A 16,154-nucleotide genomic window follows, 5' to 3' on the forward strand; every position below is an offset into this window, starting at 1 on the left:
ATTAGATTCTTGAGAGTTTGTATGGGCTCGTTCAACTCAACTTGGTAGTTTGAAATTAACCACAGTAATTGGTGTAAGTGGGAGCTGATTGTTCACCGTTTCCCAGCATATAGCTATATCTGGTGGCAAGGCAGGCTAGGAAATGTGATTTTTTTTTAAAGATGTATTTATTAATTTGAAAGAGCTACAGAGAGAGAGGGAGAAACAGAGAGAGAGGTCTTCTAACTGCTGGTTCATTCTCCAGATGGCCACAATGGCCAGGGTTGGGTCAGGCCAAAGCCATGGGCCAAGATCTTCTTCATCTGTGTCTCCCACGTGGGTGCAGGGGCCCAGACACTTGGGCCATCTTCCACTGTTCTTCCCAGACCATTAGCAGGGAGCTGGATCTGAATTGGAACAGCCAGAACTCCAACCGGCACCCATATGGGATTCTGGCATCACAGGTAGCAGCTTTACCTGCTACTCCACAACACTGGCTCTGGAAAAGTGGTCTCTCAGCTAGGCACTTTGTCACCTGGAAGATCAGTGTTCTGTGAACAGTCAAGAAGACAGAATGGGTAATGGGTAAAGGAAGTACTCATTGTCACATCCTCTTTAGATTTGCCTAGGATGGATATACTTCTATTTAAATTGATAACTCTTACCTCCTTTTCAAGTTACGCCAATAGTGAACATATTTCTCAAGTGTATTTCCACATATGGGCGTGAATTTGCGGATGATAGCATCTTTGAGATAGGTTAGCTGGGTTAAAGGGTATGCCTGCTACTTAAGTCTTTCTAAAGAACACTAACAGAATGATCTGTTTCCTCCTAATGCAGTGTAATGCACACGAGCATGGATTTCGGAACAAGACACTGGTGTGAACACACTGCTTTTGACACTTTCTGAGTGTGTGACTGGCCGATAGTTCATCTCTCCAAGTCTCTACTGCTCCCCCTGAAAAGTGGGAAGTGGGATACCCCCAGACTGTGTAGGGTTCTGTGATAGTGAAATGAGACTGTGACCATAAAACCCTTCAGCATGGCCTAGCAGGTTGTAAAGTCACTGTGCGTAGAAAGTAGGGGCTGAAGCTCATAGAGATAGATCCGTATCCCTGTCTATGAGGCTACTTTGTAAGGATTGTGAAAAAATGGAATTAAAAGATAACTTTATTTTGGTGTAGAAAACGGAAACCAAGTAAGTAGGAGATAATCGAAAACTTCATAACAATCACATATTACGAAAAAATTATGTGAGGATTTTAAGTGTATGAGTATATATGTGTACATGAGCCTGCATGTACACACATGAACACAACACAGCAAAGAGTAAAAGCAGGAAAGCGGGCCTTTAACATTAATTATATGAGTGTTGTGATATAGTGGTATATAAGCCACCACTTGGGATACCTCCATTTCATATCAGAGTGCTGATCTAAGTCCTGGGCACTCTGCTTACAAAGCAGCTTCCTGCTAATGCATCTTTGGAAACACCAGATGATAGCTCAAGTGCTTGAGGCCCTGCCACCCACATGGGAGACTCAGATGGAGTTTCTGCTTCACACTGGCTTAGCCCTGGCTGCTGTTGGCTTCTGGGGAGTGAACCAGCTTTCTCTCTCCATCACTCTGCCTTTCAAGTAGATGAAAATAAAGCAATATGCATTAAAAAATAAATACAGTGTCACTGTGAATTGTAAAGTTGGCTAACTGATAGGAAAGCAATGGATTTTCAATGCGCAGACTGGAAAATTATTCCACTGACTCCAGAGGCAGATGTATAAGTTAATTGATGGTTAAGAGAACCTCAGAGTAAATCAGGCATGTTTCCAATTCATAAGTGCATATTATAAATGTATTTAAAATCATCCTTACAACTCTTCAGTTGTATTTCTTTAACACATCAGATGCGTTAGTTGTAGAACTTGATAAAAGTCAACATAAATGTTCTTTTTCTCCCTCAACTATATTGAACATTGCACAGATGTGTAGTTAAGTATTTATTATGAACATGCAAATATTGATGTCCCCAAGGCCCATTCTTTGATTTTCAAACTGCTGTTGCTATATTTGGAATTGTTGATTAATACAGGTCTTTGCTGTGACACACAGCATGTCTGACTTCAGGGCCGCTGAGAGCAGCATCAAGAAGAAAGGAGAAACGCAAGCTTGATGTTCATAGGGATGGACAGTGTTAGAGAATGGGAGTTGCTCTGGGAAAAAGGCAGCAGGAAACCAAATTTGTGAGATGGTGAAAGTTGTGCCTAGCATGGAGCCCACACTGAAAAACAATTTTTCACATTAGTCTAGAACAAAAGTTCTCAGTGTCAGCAATACTGACATTTGGAGTCAGATACTTCTTTATCGTAGGGACTTTCCTATCCAGTGTAAGGCATTAACCACCCTTTTTGCCTACCCACGGCCAGTATCGTTGTCTTCCCCAAGATGTGATCATAACGAATGTCTTCAGACATGGCTAAGTGTCTTTTGGGGGATTGGGGGGGCAGATGCCAAATTGCCCCAAGTTCAGAATCATTGGTTTAGAAGAGAGGAAATAAATGGATATCCATTAAACAACAATATATATTAAACATTTAATTTATTTGGTCCTAGCAGCAGCAGTCCTGAGTTGTAGATGTTATTGAAAACATTCCTGCAGAAAGATGAGGTCACATTCAGAGAGGAGAAGAATGTGGCCTAGCTTGGACAGAGGGGCTCTGATTGCAAATGTGTGCTCCTTTCCTTGGACTCCGTCTCTCCTAAGGATCTTAAACATTGTGAGCTTATGCTGCTCCTCTTCTCGGTGCTGAAGGCTCCGACCTCACTTTCTTAGGAAAGCTGTGCCACATGCATGGTTTACAGAGACTTATGGACAGCTTACATTTGGTTCACGGATGGGAATTGGCTTATATTTTGTAGAGAACTGTGAACTGGACCATTCCCAAAGGAATAACTATAGAGATGTGTAATCTTGTTAATCTCCAGAGGGAACTCAAACGAGGCCCAAAGGAGATTTTTGGGCAAGAGAACTCTTCAGGAGCTGCGCTGACTTCTTTTGGGAAGAGGCCTTTGCCTTCTCTAGTCTTCTGAATAGTTTAGCAAACCTAGTGAGGTTTTTTTCTGGGAACACTGCAGTTACTTGCCTATACTAAGTCCTCTTGTATTGCATTTGGCAGGTTTCAAACTCTAGTTCCAGTAAAGGGGCTTCATTTTGAGCTGTGGTTGTGCCAGTATGGACCAAGCTTTCCACTTTGTAGCAGTCAGTTAGGTGCTGGCCCTTAGAAGAGAATTTTGGGATATGCATTTAATTGGCAGAATTCTATCATAGTAAGAATTGGAACTTCCTATAGCCTTGTGCAAACAGGGTTCTGGATTGCTGTCTTAAGAGAGCTGGGCTGAGGCTGGGGAGTCAGGAAATGGCGGGATTGAACTGCTGTTCATTTCTACCCTCCTTTTCATGCTATGAAGAGCGTATAAACCAATAAAAGCACTAAATGTTGGCAATTCATAATGTTCCATAAATGGTAATAAAGAAAAACTGAAACTATATTGATACACAACCAAACAAGGTAATTATCATTATTTTTTAATAAAGCCATTTATCATCAATAAATACCAAGGGGAACAGGAAAAATTAGAAGCAAAACAATGCCATCTTCCATAATTATAGCTATTAAGAATTTAAAGCATAATTATGTGAGGGAGAAAAACTTTCAGAAAGCTTGGTGCTGGTTTCCACAGAGACATTCAACTCTGGTGTTCACGAGTATTCAGGATTTTCTTAACTAGGTGGTTGCATGGCTGCTTGTCCTAACTTACAATAGCTTATTTCCTTATTTTATTTGAAAGGCAGAGTGACAAAGAGATCTTCATTTGCTTGTTCACTCCCCTCTAAGCCTTAGGTCTGGAACTCCACCCAGATCTCCCATGTGGTGGCAGAGACCCAGCACTTGAGCCACCTTCTGCTGCTTTCTTGGGTGCATTAGCAGGGAGTAGGATTGAAGTGGAGCAGTGGGCAGTGGGCATGGGCTCTTGGTGTTGCAAGGAGCAGCTTAACTTGCTATACCATAATGCTGGTCCCAGACTAGCTTGTTTTCTACAGATCTTTGCTTTGTGTCCCTTCTACCATTCTTCTTCCACTTTGTCCTTCAGCCCTGGGGACAGGGCTGGGATCCAGGACAAAGGTATTTTAGGGTACTTCAGAAAGTTCAAGAAAAATGCAAATAATGAAACAGGCATCATTTCGAAGGCTTTTGGGACCAAAATAAACTGCCCTTTTAATTGTGTTTTCCCAAGATTTTTGAATTACCCTCATTTGTGGCTCATTATCTGTCTGCTTCCTGAATGTCCTTAGTGAAGAGGGCTTTGTTTTAGCCACAAAGTTGATTTGTTGAATCCAGGGTGTTGTTTATGTCATCTGAATAAACCATGATTAAGCAGTTCCTGTTGCCTCAGTGTCTCTGCTCCAGGGCTTTGGAAATCCATAAAGGAATCTGATGCATGTTTTGTTGGTGAGTACCTTGTACTCATCAGGCGAGATACACCTGTGTGTTCTTGATACTAAGTAGCGGAGTGGTTCAGTGTATGCCTCTGAGCCGACCAGCCAGCTTGAGGTCATATCCCGCATCCGCTGCTTTACCCGTTTTGGGGACTTGTGCAAGCCCTCAGTAGTATCCCTATCTGTAAGATAAGGGTGATACCGGTACCTGCCTGTAGGTTATGATGAGGACTAGATGCATTAGTGTGTATGAAAAGTGCAGAGAAAACCGCTTGGCCCTTGGTGAGTGCGCTATGAGGTGGTGGTCATTTAACTTGCCGGCATCAGGGCTATGATTTGGTACTTTGGGTCATGTCCACTAGCTGCAGTGTGAGTAATATGATGGTTTGGGTCAGGTGCAGTAGTGGTTCCCTTTGCCTGGTGGTCACAGGAGCTGTGTGAACAAGCTGATGACTGTGCTGAATCTTAGAGGGTGAGAATGAACTATAGGAGAGGACATCCCGCACTGTGGGAGCCACAAGAACAAAAGTGTAGAGTCCAGAAAGGGTGTGATGTGCTTGGGTAATTATGAGCTGTTTCATCTTCTTCGAGCCTGGCAGAATTGAACCCATGGCAGAGAGAGATGAACTGCAGTCCGTGGTGCAGTCTGGGTTACGGAGTCTTGACCTTTTCTTGAAGACAGCAGGGGCCTTTTGAAGGATGTTAATTGTGGTGGCTGGGCAGATTTGCAGTCTGCATGCGTTATGAAAGCAGTGTGCTGTGTGGTTCTAATGAGTGAAATGGGAGCCGAAGCGAAGGGTTAGGGGCAACTTTGGGAATTTTTATGATTAGGACTTCTGCCCAGTAGGGCAGTATTTCAGAGAGGTTGGAAATAAACACCTGGACTGATTGATTCTCAGTTTAATTGTGGTAGTCATTAGTGCCATTTGGCAAGTATCCCACTTCTCCTTCACTTCCAGGCACATATGTAAACAAATGGTGGGATTGTGAGTGGGGTCCTGTGAATAGTTCTTGCCCAGGAGTTATAAGGAAAGGTGATGTATCACTCTGGAGCCAGATCATTTAGTTGTTGGTGAAAAATCCCGCAGAGTTTGCTGCTTTTGCTGTGTCACAAGAACCGTGTCATTCCAGCGATAGCTCCGTCAGCCAGGTCCCACAGTGTGGATGGCTTGCAGCAGAACTCCCAATCCACTGTTTATTAATGTGAAACACAGGTGAGAACTAAGCCTATGATTGTAAGCCAGAGGTCAACAGGCTTGTTCTTTAAAGGACCAGATAGGAAATAGTTTAAGCTTTTTAGTGTACGGATCAGACAGAATCTCTTGCAACTCTTCAACTCCTTGTAATGGGGGCAGCAGGCATAGAAAACGTGTGACCAGATGCGTGTGGTTCCTTTGGACTGTTTATTTCCACACACAGGCAACGAGCCACCTTTGGCGAGTAGACTGCATTTGGCCATTAGATTAACTCCTATTTAAGATGCTAAGATTTGGGGGCTTTTACAGGGCACAAAACTGTTTCTGACTGATATTCCACACAACTAACTTTTCTTCTTAAATAGAAAAGTGAATTTCAATGAATTCATTCATTGGAATGAAATATTCAGATGTTACATGTGCTGTTCATTGATTATAGTAAGTGTATATACCTATGTAACCATACTGCAATCAAGATAGGAAACATCTCCAGCATTTCACAAACTTCCTTTCTTAACAGAAAATCCCCATACTCTCATAGGAAACCATTATCCTGACCATGGCCTTCAGTGAATGGGAACATGTAGCAGGTACTCTCTCGTATGTCTTTTATTTCAGTGTGACATTTCTGATGCACCCATGTTGCATATATCAGAAACTTACTCTATTGTATTACTATGTCACAATTTGTTTATCTGTTTTCATGTTGATAAAAATTTGAATTTTTGTTGTTGGTTATTGATGAATAAAGCCACTGTGATGGCGAGTGTGGAAGTTTTGTGCAGCTCTACAGCTTTATTTTTCTGATAGAACACCTAGGAGTGTAGTTGCTTGGCTATGGGGTCCATGGAAGTGTCAGTTTATGAGAACTGCCGAGCAGCTTTCTGGAATGATTTTGCCAGCAACATTCCCACCAGCGATCTTCGAGAGTGCCAGTTAACAACACATTCTTTTCAACATTGTGTGGTGTCAGTTTTTAAACTACAGTCGGTAGATGTGAAATGGTGTCTCATTGTGGTTTTAATATGTGTTTTCCTGATGATGAATGGTAATGAACATCTTCCCAGGAGTTGACTGAACGTTTGTATTTGAGCCTTGGTGACCTGATTGTTAAAGTATTTTGCCCATTTAAAACATTGAGTTCTGTGTGTTTCTGTTACAATTTCTGGTTATGAGGACTTTGTCAGACATCTGTAGTTTTATTTATGTGTTTCAGGGATTTTTAGCAGTATTTGAGTTGCCCTTTCATTTCCTCAGTGATCCAACCTTTTCATAAATAGAAGGTTTTATTTTGATAAGTACCATTTTATATTTTTGTTGTTGCTTTCTATATTCCAGGAAATATTTGCTTCCCATGATGTTGTGAGATAATTTACTATGTTTTCTTTTTGAAGCTTTAGGATTTTTCCTTTTATGTTTAAGTCTTTGATACATACTGAGTTGGTTTCCATGTATGTGAGTTAAGAATGGAGAGTCATTGTTCTTCCTTATGTTGAGTTGTCCCAGTCCCATATTTTTCTTTTTAGGTACACTTTCTCTATTCAGTTATTTTAGAAGCTTTGTAAAAAATCAGTTGTCCATGAATATGTGGATCCGTTTTTGGATTCTGTGTTCTGTTTCATTGATCTAATGTTCTATTTTTATGCCAGTACCATACTTTCTTAATGCTTGTGTTTTTTTTTTTTTTTTTTTGTTGTTGTTAATTGAAATCAGGGAGTATTGTTCCTCCAAATGTGTGCTGCTTTTCCAGAATCTTTTTGCTGCTGTAGGTACTCTCTTTTCTCATGTAAGTTTGGGATTCAGCGTGTCAGAACAAATGATGGGGCTGGCGCTGTGGCTTAGCGGGTAAAGCTGCTGCCTGCAGTGCCAGCATCCCACATGGACGCTGGTTCGAGTCACAGTTGCTCCACTTGTGATCCAGCTCTCTGCTATGGACTTGGAAAGCAGTAGAAGATGGCCGAAGTCCTTGGGCCCCTGCACCCATGTTGGAGACCTGGAAGAAGCTCCTGGCTCCTGGCTTCGGATGGGCACGGCTCCAGCCATTGCGGCCAATTGGGGGAGTGAACCAGCGGATGGAAGACCTCTCGCTCTCTCTCTTTCTCTCTCTGCCTCACCTCTCTCTGTGTAACTCTGACTTTCAAGTAAACAAATAAATCTTTAAAAATAAAAGAACAAATGAAGTTTTATTTGGGACTGTGTTGAGTCTGTCAATAAATTTCCAGTCTGTAAAAAATATAATATTCTCTCTAGATATTCATATGTTTTGTAGTTTTTATTGAAATTCTTGCATATTACTAAGTTATCATTTCATATTTCAATGCTATTATGGAAGGATTCATAAAAATTTTATTTTCTAATTCTTTGTTTCTAGAGTATGGAAGTATAATTGGTTTTTGAGTATTTGTTTTTAGCAACCTGGTTAATTCACTTAGTTTATTTTTTGCCTTTTAAGTTGTCATTAGATTCTAAGCAGTTATGTTATCTAAGAATAAAAACAGTTGCTTTCTTGCTTTCTAGTTTTATGTCTTTGGTTCTTGTTCCTTATGCCTTTGAAGGCCTCCTACCAGTGCAATGGTTACAGAAGCAATAAATAAGAACAGGCATCCTTGCCTTATTGTCAGTCTGAGGTAGAAATCTTTGATCATATTTATTTTGTTCATGTAGATTTATTTTCTTACATTCTCTTTGTCAGATTATAGAAGTTTCCTTCAATTATTAGTGTATCATGAGTGCCTTTTTAATTTTGTCTGATGTTTTACCTGTTTCTACTGATCATATAGATTTTCTTGTTAATATGATAAATGCAATATGTTGATTTTTGAATATTAAACTGTACCTGCTCTTCTGGGATAAGTATTATCTGCCCATGATGCATTATGCTCTTTTTTTTTTTTTTGAGTGGACAGTGAGAGAGAGAGAGAGAGAGAGAGAGAATGGTCTTCCTTTTCCATTGGTTCACCTCCTAATGGCCGGCACGGCTGGCGTGCTGCAACCAGTGCACGGCGCTGATCCGAAGCCAGGAGCCAGGTGCTTTGACGGAATCTGGAAATACATAAAGAGGATAGTGCTCTTTATGTATTTCCAGATTCCAGATTTGGTTATATTTTGTTAAAGGTTTTCTGGTCTGTTTTTATATTGAAAGGTTGTACTTTACTTTTCTTGTAATTTCTTCATTGAATTTGAATATTAAGGATTATCAACCAGGCAAAAGATGAGTTGGGAAGTATTCCTTTATCCTCTGCTTTCTGAAGGAGTTTGTATAATTTTGGTATTGCGTTTCTTCAATTTTGGATAGAATTTACCAATGAAACCCTTAAACCCATGAATTCTTTTTGCTGTAGGTTTTAAAAATTTATTATCAATTCAATTTATTTAATTAAATATGAGACTACTAATATTTTCTGTTTCTTCTTGTGTCAGTTTTGTTAAGCTGTGTTTCTGATGGAATTTGTCCATTTCATCTAAATTGTTAGTGATAATAATTTATTTTCTTAAGATTTTTAAAAACTATTTTCATTTTTTATTTTAAAGACAGGTTCATAGACACACACATGGAAACATGGAGAGGTTGAGGGAAAAGAGAGAGAGAGGAAGACAGAGACTGAGAGATCTCTCCTATCTACCAATTCATTGTCCAAATGTTTACAACAGCCAAGGCTGAGCCAGGCTGAAGCCAAGAGTCCAGAACTCCATCTGGATCTCCCACATCGGTGGCAGGGATGTAAATATTTCAGCCGTCATCTTCTACCAGCCAGGATTCACATTAGCAGGATGCTGAATGGGAAGCACAGGAGTTAGGACTTGAACCTGGCACTCTGGTATAATGACCGTAGGTTTTAGTGATAGCTCTCTTTCATGACAGAATTTTAATTTTTTCTTTATACTTCTTGCTAGGGGTTTGTCAGTATTCTTTTTTTTTCTTTTTTCTTTTTTTGATAGGCAGAGTAAACAATGAGAGAGACAGACAGAGAGAAAGGTCTTCCTTTTCCATTGGTTCACCCCTCAATGGCCGCTGTGGCCAGCACGCTGAGGCCGGCGCACCACGCTGATCCAAAGCCAGGAGCCAGGTGCTTCTCCTGGTCTCCCATGCAGGTGCAGGGCCCAAGCACTTGAGCCATCCTCCACTGCACTCCTGGGCCACAGCAGAGAGCTGGACTGGAAGAGGAGCAACCGGGACAGAATCTGGTACCCCAACTGGGACTAGAACCCGGGGTGCTGGCGCTGCAGGTGGAGGATTAGCCTATTGAGTCGTGGTGCCTGCCATCAGTATTCTTAACAACTTTATTTGAGCTACAGTGTGCATTACATAAAAAAATCACCCATTTTAAGTGTGCAGTGATTTTTAATAAAACTGAAGATGTACAGCCATCCCCATGTTCTATTACCACAGTTCCCTCACTTTTGCTTCCCCATCTGCAGTCACTCCCTGACCCTACCCCAGCTTTAAATATCCTCTCCGTTTTTGCCTTTTCTTGACATTTTGTACAAACAGTCATACAGTATGTGGTCTTTATGTCTGGGCTCTTTGATTTAGCATAGTGCTTTTGGGGTCTATTCATGCTGTGGCACATATCATTTCTCAGTAGCATTCCTTTGCATAGACATAACAGCTTTAATTTGTCCCTGTATCAGTTGATCAATATTTGAATTGCTTACAGTTTAGGGATACTTTGAACATTCCTGCTTTAAATATTCATGGACAAGTCTTTATGTCTCATTTCAGTGGGTAGAACTACAAGTAGAATCGCTGGCTGTATTGTAAACTTAGTTTTAACTTTTAAAGATACTTCCAGAATAGTAGGATCTTTTACAATCCTACCACTGGTGTGTGAGGATTCCAGTTTCTCTACTTTCCTGTAACATTTGTTATTGTCTGTATTTTTCTCTGTAGCCATCCCAGTGAGTGTAATGGTGTATCTCACTGTGATTTTGACTCATATTTCCCTAATGACTGATCATATACATCATTTCTTTTTTATAACTTATTTCTATATTTGAAAGAGCTACCAAGAGAGAAGGAGAGACATGTATCTTTCATCTGCTGCTTCACTCCTCAGATTGCCCCAAGGCCAGGGCTGAGACAGGTTAGAGCCAAGAGCTTCATCTGGGACTCCCGGGTGGGTCTCAAACACTTGAGCCATCATTTTCTGTTTTTCCCAGGCCATAAACAGGGAGCTGGATTGGAATTGGAGCATCCAGGAGAGGAACCAACACCTGTATGAATGCCAGCGTCACGGGAGGCAGCTTAACCTGCTACGCCACAGTGCCTGCCCCAGATGAAGAATTCAATAGATCAAATGACAAACACATTAGAGAGCCTTAAAAACAGAATGGGTGAAGCAGAAGAGAGAATACCAGACTTAGAAGACAGAGCACAGGAAAGTATGCAGTCAAACCAAAGAAAAGAAGAGGAAATTAGAAATCTAAAAAATATTGTTGGGAATCTACAGGATACTATTAAAAAACCCAACATTTGGGTTCTAGGAGTTCCTGAAGGCATGGAGAGAGAGAAAAGATTAGAAGGCCTTTTTAGTGAGATACTAGCAGAAAACTTCCTGGGTTTGGAGGACAGAGGCATCCAAGTACAGGAAGCTCATAGAACCCCCAATAAACATGACCAAAAGAGATCCTCACCATGACACATTGTAATCAAACTCACCACAGTGAAACATAAAGAAAAGATCCTAAAATGTGTAAGAGAGAAATGTCAGATTACTTTCAGAGGATCTCCAATTAGACTCACAGCAGACTTCTCATCAGAAACCCTACAGGCTAGGAGGGAATGGTGAGACATAGCCCAGGTACTAAGAGAGAAAAACTGCAAACCCAGGATATTATATCCTACAAAGTTCTCATTTGTGAATGAAGGTGAAATAATGACCTTTCATAGCAAACAGAAATTGAAAGAATTTGTTGCCACTCGTCCAGCCCTGCAAAAGATGCTTAAAGATGTGTTACACACAGAAACATATAAACACGGCCATCAATATGAAAGAAGGTAAATGAAGAAAACCTCCTAGTAAAAGATCACAGGAATATCTTTGGGAAAATGGCAGGGCAGAGTTACTACTTATCAATAGTCACATTGAATGTTAATGGTCTCAACTCTCCAGTTAAAAGACACAGACTGGCTGATTGGGTTAAGGAACAAAACCCATCTATTTGCTGCTTACAAGAAACACATCTTTCCAACAAAGATGCATGCAGACTGAAAGTGAGAGGTTGGAAAAAGATATTCCATGCCAACAGAAAGCAAAAAAGAGCTGGCTTAGCCATCTTACTATCAAACAAAATAAACTTTAACACAAAAATGGTTAAGAGAGACAAAGAGGAGCACTATATGATGTTTAAGGGATCAATTCAATAGAGTTCACTTTTAAGTATCATTTCAGCTGTACCCATACTTTTGGTATGTTATTTAAAAGTTGTTGAAAATATTTTCAAATTTTTTTTGTGATTTCTTTTTTGACTCATGATTTTTTTAGAAGTGAATTTAAAATTTTTAGTTCATTTTTCTTTTCTATAGTCAAGTATTGAATTTTAAATGAATTATTTTCTCAGAAAGCATGCTCTTTAATTTGGAAGTTTATTGAGATTCATTGTGTGGCACAAACTTTTAATTGTCTTTATGGAAATATTGCGTATTATGAAAACAGTATATATTCTGGAGTAATTTGATACAGTGTTCTGCAGATAACAGTTCAGTCCATTTGGTTAGTATGTGTTCAGATCTGTATCTTAACTGGGTTTGTTTTGTTAAATGATTCTGTCAGTTACTGAGAGAGCAGTGTTAATTCTCAAATTATGATTTGTGGATATTTCCACTTTTTCTATATCTGTCTAGTTTTTGCATCATCTACTCTGAAGTTTTATATTTAAGCTCAGGCACATTTATGACATGTGTGTCTTTCTGTGAATCTGATCCTTTCATCCTTATGGACTGGCCCTCTTTAAATCTTTAGTAATAGTGTTTGTCTACATTTCTAGTATTGCTGTAGCCATACCAGTTTGTGTTTATATTTTCCCAGCATATATATTTTCATGTCATTTTGCTTTCAATCTAATTGTGTATTTATTTTATAAATGCATCCTTGAAGACAGCATTCAGTTGAGTGTTAGTGTTTTGTTTAGTTTGATAATCTCTTCCTTTTAAAGGTCATGTTCAGGGGCTGGTGTTGTGGCACAGCAGTTTAAGGTGCTGCCTGTGATGCTGGCATCCCATATAGGTGCTGATTGGAATTCCCTGCTTATGTGCCTGGGAAAGCAGCAGATGAATCAAGTGCTTGGGCCCCTGCCACCCACAGGGGAGATCTGGGTGGTGCTCCTGGCTCCTAGCTTCAGCTATGCCCAGCCCTGGCCGTTGTGGCCATTTGAGGAGTGAACTAGAAGGTAGAAGATCTCTATCTCTTCCTCTTTCTTTAGCTCTGCCTATCAAATAAATTATAAATCTGTTTTTAAAAAAACTGTCATGTTTAGTCATTTACAACATGTTTGTGCATAAATATATGGTTTTGCAAGATTTTTCAATTTTCCTACTTTTCATTTTTCTCTTTGCTTTCTTTTGAATAAATTGATATTTTCTATTCTCATTATTCTCATGACTTTTAGCTATTTTAAGTGTTTAGAGATTAAAATTTGCATCCTGAATTTTGCCCAAGTTGCAAGCCTTCTCAGAGTTAATAAGGTATAACTGCACGTACATTTGAAAAAAACTTCAATTCTATTTGCTGCTTCCTCCTTTTTGTACTATTTCGTTACAGAGTTTGCATCCGTGTAATACATCCTTTGACATATTGTTACAGTTTTTGTAATAAGCTGTCAGTTAACATTTTAAAAGATTAAGAAAAATGGTAATCTTAATGAAGTTTTTTTGTAAATAGTTACCATTTCAGATACTCTCCATATTCTTCCTCTGGTTCCAAGTTTCTGTCTGGTAACACTTCTGTTCAGTGTTAGAAGCCTGATTCAATGTGGGGAAGGTCTCCTTTTGAAAAATTCATATCTGTAACAGCCTTTATTTGCCATTCATTGTTGAAGCGCATTTTTGCTGCATGTGGAATCCTCTAGTGATAGTTTTTGTCCCTTTTGTTTTAAATGTGTTTCACTGGGTTTCTGACATTCACTGATGTCATCTAATGAGCAGTCAGCTATCAATTCCTTTGTTGTTTTTAGTAGTGTTTATCGCCTGGATACTTTTAATATCTGCCTTTCCTATTTCTATTTACGAAACATGGTATGACTTGCTTTGTGTTTATCCTGATTAGAATGTGTCGAGCATTTTAGACCAACATGTTGTTTTTCCTCGGATTTGGGTGAATTTTTGTATATTACTTGAGCAGGTACTGGTTTTGCCTTTCTCCCTCCCCTCTCCTTCTGGGGCTCCTATTATACCCATGTTAAACCTCTTGATTTTGTCCTGCTTTTGATGGAGGCTATAATATTTTCTTGTAATATTTTTTCTCTGTGTTCTTCATACTGGATAACTGTTTGATGGCTCTTCAAATATTATTGATCTCTCTTCAAGGTGAATGGTACTTTAACCTCCTAAAATTTTCATTTCTCATTAAATATCTCATTGCTTTTCTTTAGATATTTTTTGTTTTGTTTTAGAATTCCATTTGGTTCATTTTTTCTTTGTAAGTTAAACTTTTCTATTGAAATTTCCCCATTTTTTTAAAGATTTATTTATGTATTTGAAAGAGTTACACAGAGAAGGAGAGGCAGAAATAGAAGGGGGAGAGAGGGAAAGGTCTTTGATCCACTGGTTTACTCCCCAATTGACTGCAATGGCCAGAGCTGTGCCCATTTGGAGCCAGGAGCCTGGAACTTCATCCGGTCTCCCACGTGGATGCAGGGCCCAAGGACTTGGGCCATCTTCTACTGCTTTCCCAGGCCGTAGCAGAGAGCTGGATCAGAAGTACAGCAGCTGGGTGCCCACATGGGATGCCAGCACTGCAGGCAGCAGCTTTACCCGCTATGCCGCAGCACTGCCCCCCCCCCATTTGTTTACTCAATATGACCCTCTTTTCCTTGGAGTTTTTGAAGATATCACTAATACTTTCCCTAAAGTCCTTGTTTCATTACTCATATGTTTGGATTACCCCAGGGTTTCTTTCTATTGCTCCTGTTTTCTTTATGAGTCTTTATGTTTCTTCATATATCTGTATATATGTTCTTATATGTGTCTCATGTATCTTCACGTATGTATCTTCATATATTCTTTTTGCTAATATGTTGCAGATATTCAGAACACTATTATATTTTTCAGAAAAGTGTTAGGTTGATGTTTGCACCTAAATTACTGGCCAGTGACTTAGAACTTGGTGAGGCTTATTTGTGCATCTTGTTAGGGCAGTTTTGTTTGAATTTACAATTGATCTTAGTGCAAAATTGCAGTCATGAGTCACTTTTGAAGTGTATCCTTTCAGAGGTGTTGATGCAAAACTCAAGGTGTTTACCAAGCACTTTTACCTTGTCAAGATTAAAACTCCAAATTCTGACTCCCATGTGATAGCCAGGTATCTGCCAGGCTCCTTGAAACTATCCTGTGCATTTACAGTTCAGGATTAAGCAAAGGTTTTGTGAGGGGGGCATTTACAGATTTCCTGTCACTCCCATCCCCCTGTTTCAGGATTTCCCCTCATGGCTGCCAACCCCTCTGGCTTCTCAGGGCAAGTCAGACTACAGTTTTCTCCTTAGGTCCTGGATGTTGTGTGTGGGGCAGACTGAGGAGTGACCCTGTAGTAAACATGGATAGCTCCAGTCTCGTTCTTGTATTTAAAAGTCATTCAATTTCATCTGTTTTCTGCTTGCTTTTAATAGCTCTCTGGTGCATTCAATGAAATGTTTATATGTTCCCCAAAGTTTATTATTTTTATCTGTGAGAGAGAAAAGAAAAGCTGTTTCATTATTACCAGAAGTCTACAAATAGCCTTCATATATTCCTCTGGAAGGCTAGAAATGGGGCTGGCAATGAGGACGTGCTGTCTGATCATCTTTACTCTTCTTTTTTGTTACTTGGCGTGTTTCGATTATACATCCCCCACCCCACCCCACTTTCCAGTGAGCAAGGATCCTCGGCTTGACCCTCCCCTCACTTTTCTTTATCATAGGGAATGTCTTCTGATCATGACCTTCATGCTTATTGGAGAAAATCGCCACTTGTGCTCACTGAAGTTGCTTGGGATCATGGGGCTTTTCCCGTGACCAGTTTTTATCCTGAGTGTTTATTTTTGCTTGCACATCTGGATTCATTCATTTCTCAACCCCATCGTGGGTTGAGTGTCTATTGTCCATGAGGGTCAGTTTTAGATGCTGCAGTTCAGCAATCAATAAGACATGTCTTTATGTCATGAAGCTTCCTTTGTAGTTGGAGGAAGTGGAGAATGCCCATGTACTGAACTATGGTCAACTTGTGTCAGGTGTTGTGCAGAAAGCACGGGTGCAGTCAGGAGCTTGTGAGGGTGTGTGTGTGTGTGTGCTTT

The 16,154-nt window shown here is 39.9% G+C and overlaps 1 protein-coding gene across 1 annotated transcript in view; it reads left to right on the forward strand.

The window, feature by feature from the left end:
* The window catches only part of LRMDA (leucine rich melanocyte differentiation associated), a 1,120,399-nt gene that overhangs the window by 361,903 nt on the left and 742,342 nt on the right, over positions 1-16,154 (forward strand). The window lies entirely within an intron of this gene.

This window comes from Lepus europaeus, chromosome 17, assembly GCF_033115175.1.
Source record: "Lepus europaeus isolate LE1 chromosome 17, mLepTim1.pri, whole genome shotgun sequence".
Classification (NCBI taxonomy): domain Eukaryota; kingdom Metazoa; phylum Chordata; class Mammalia; order Lagomorpha; family Leporidae; genus Lepus; species Lepus europaeus.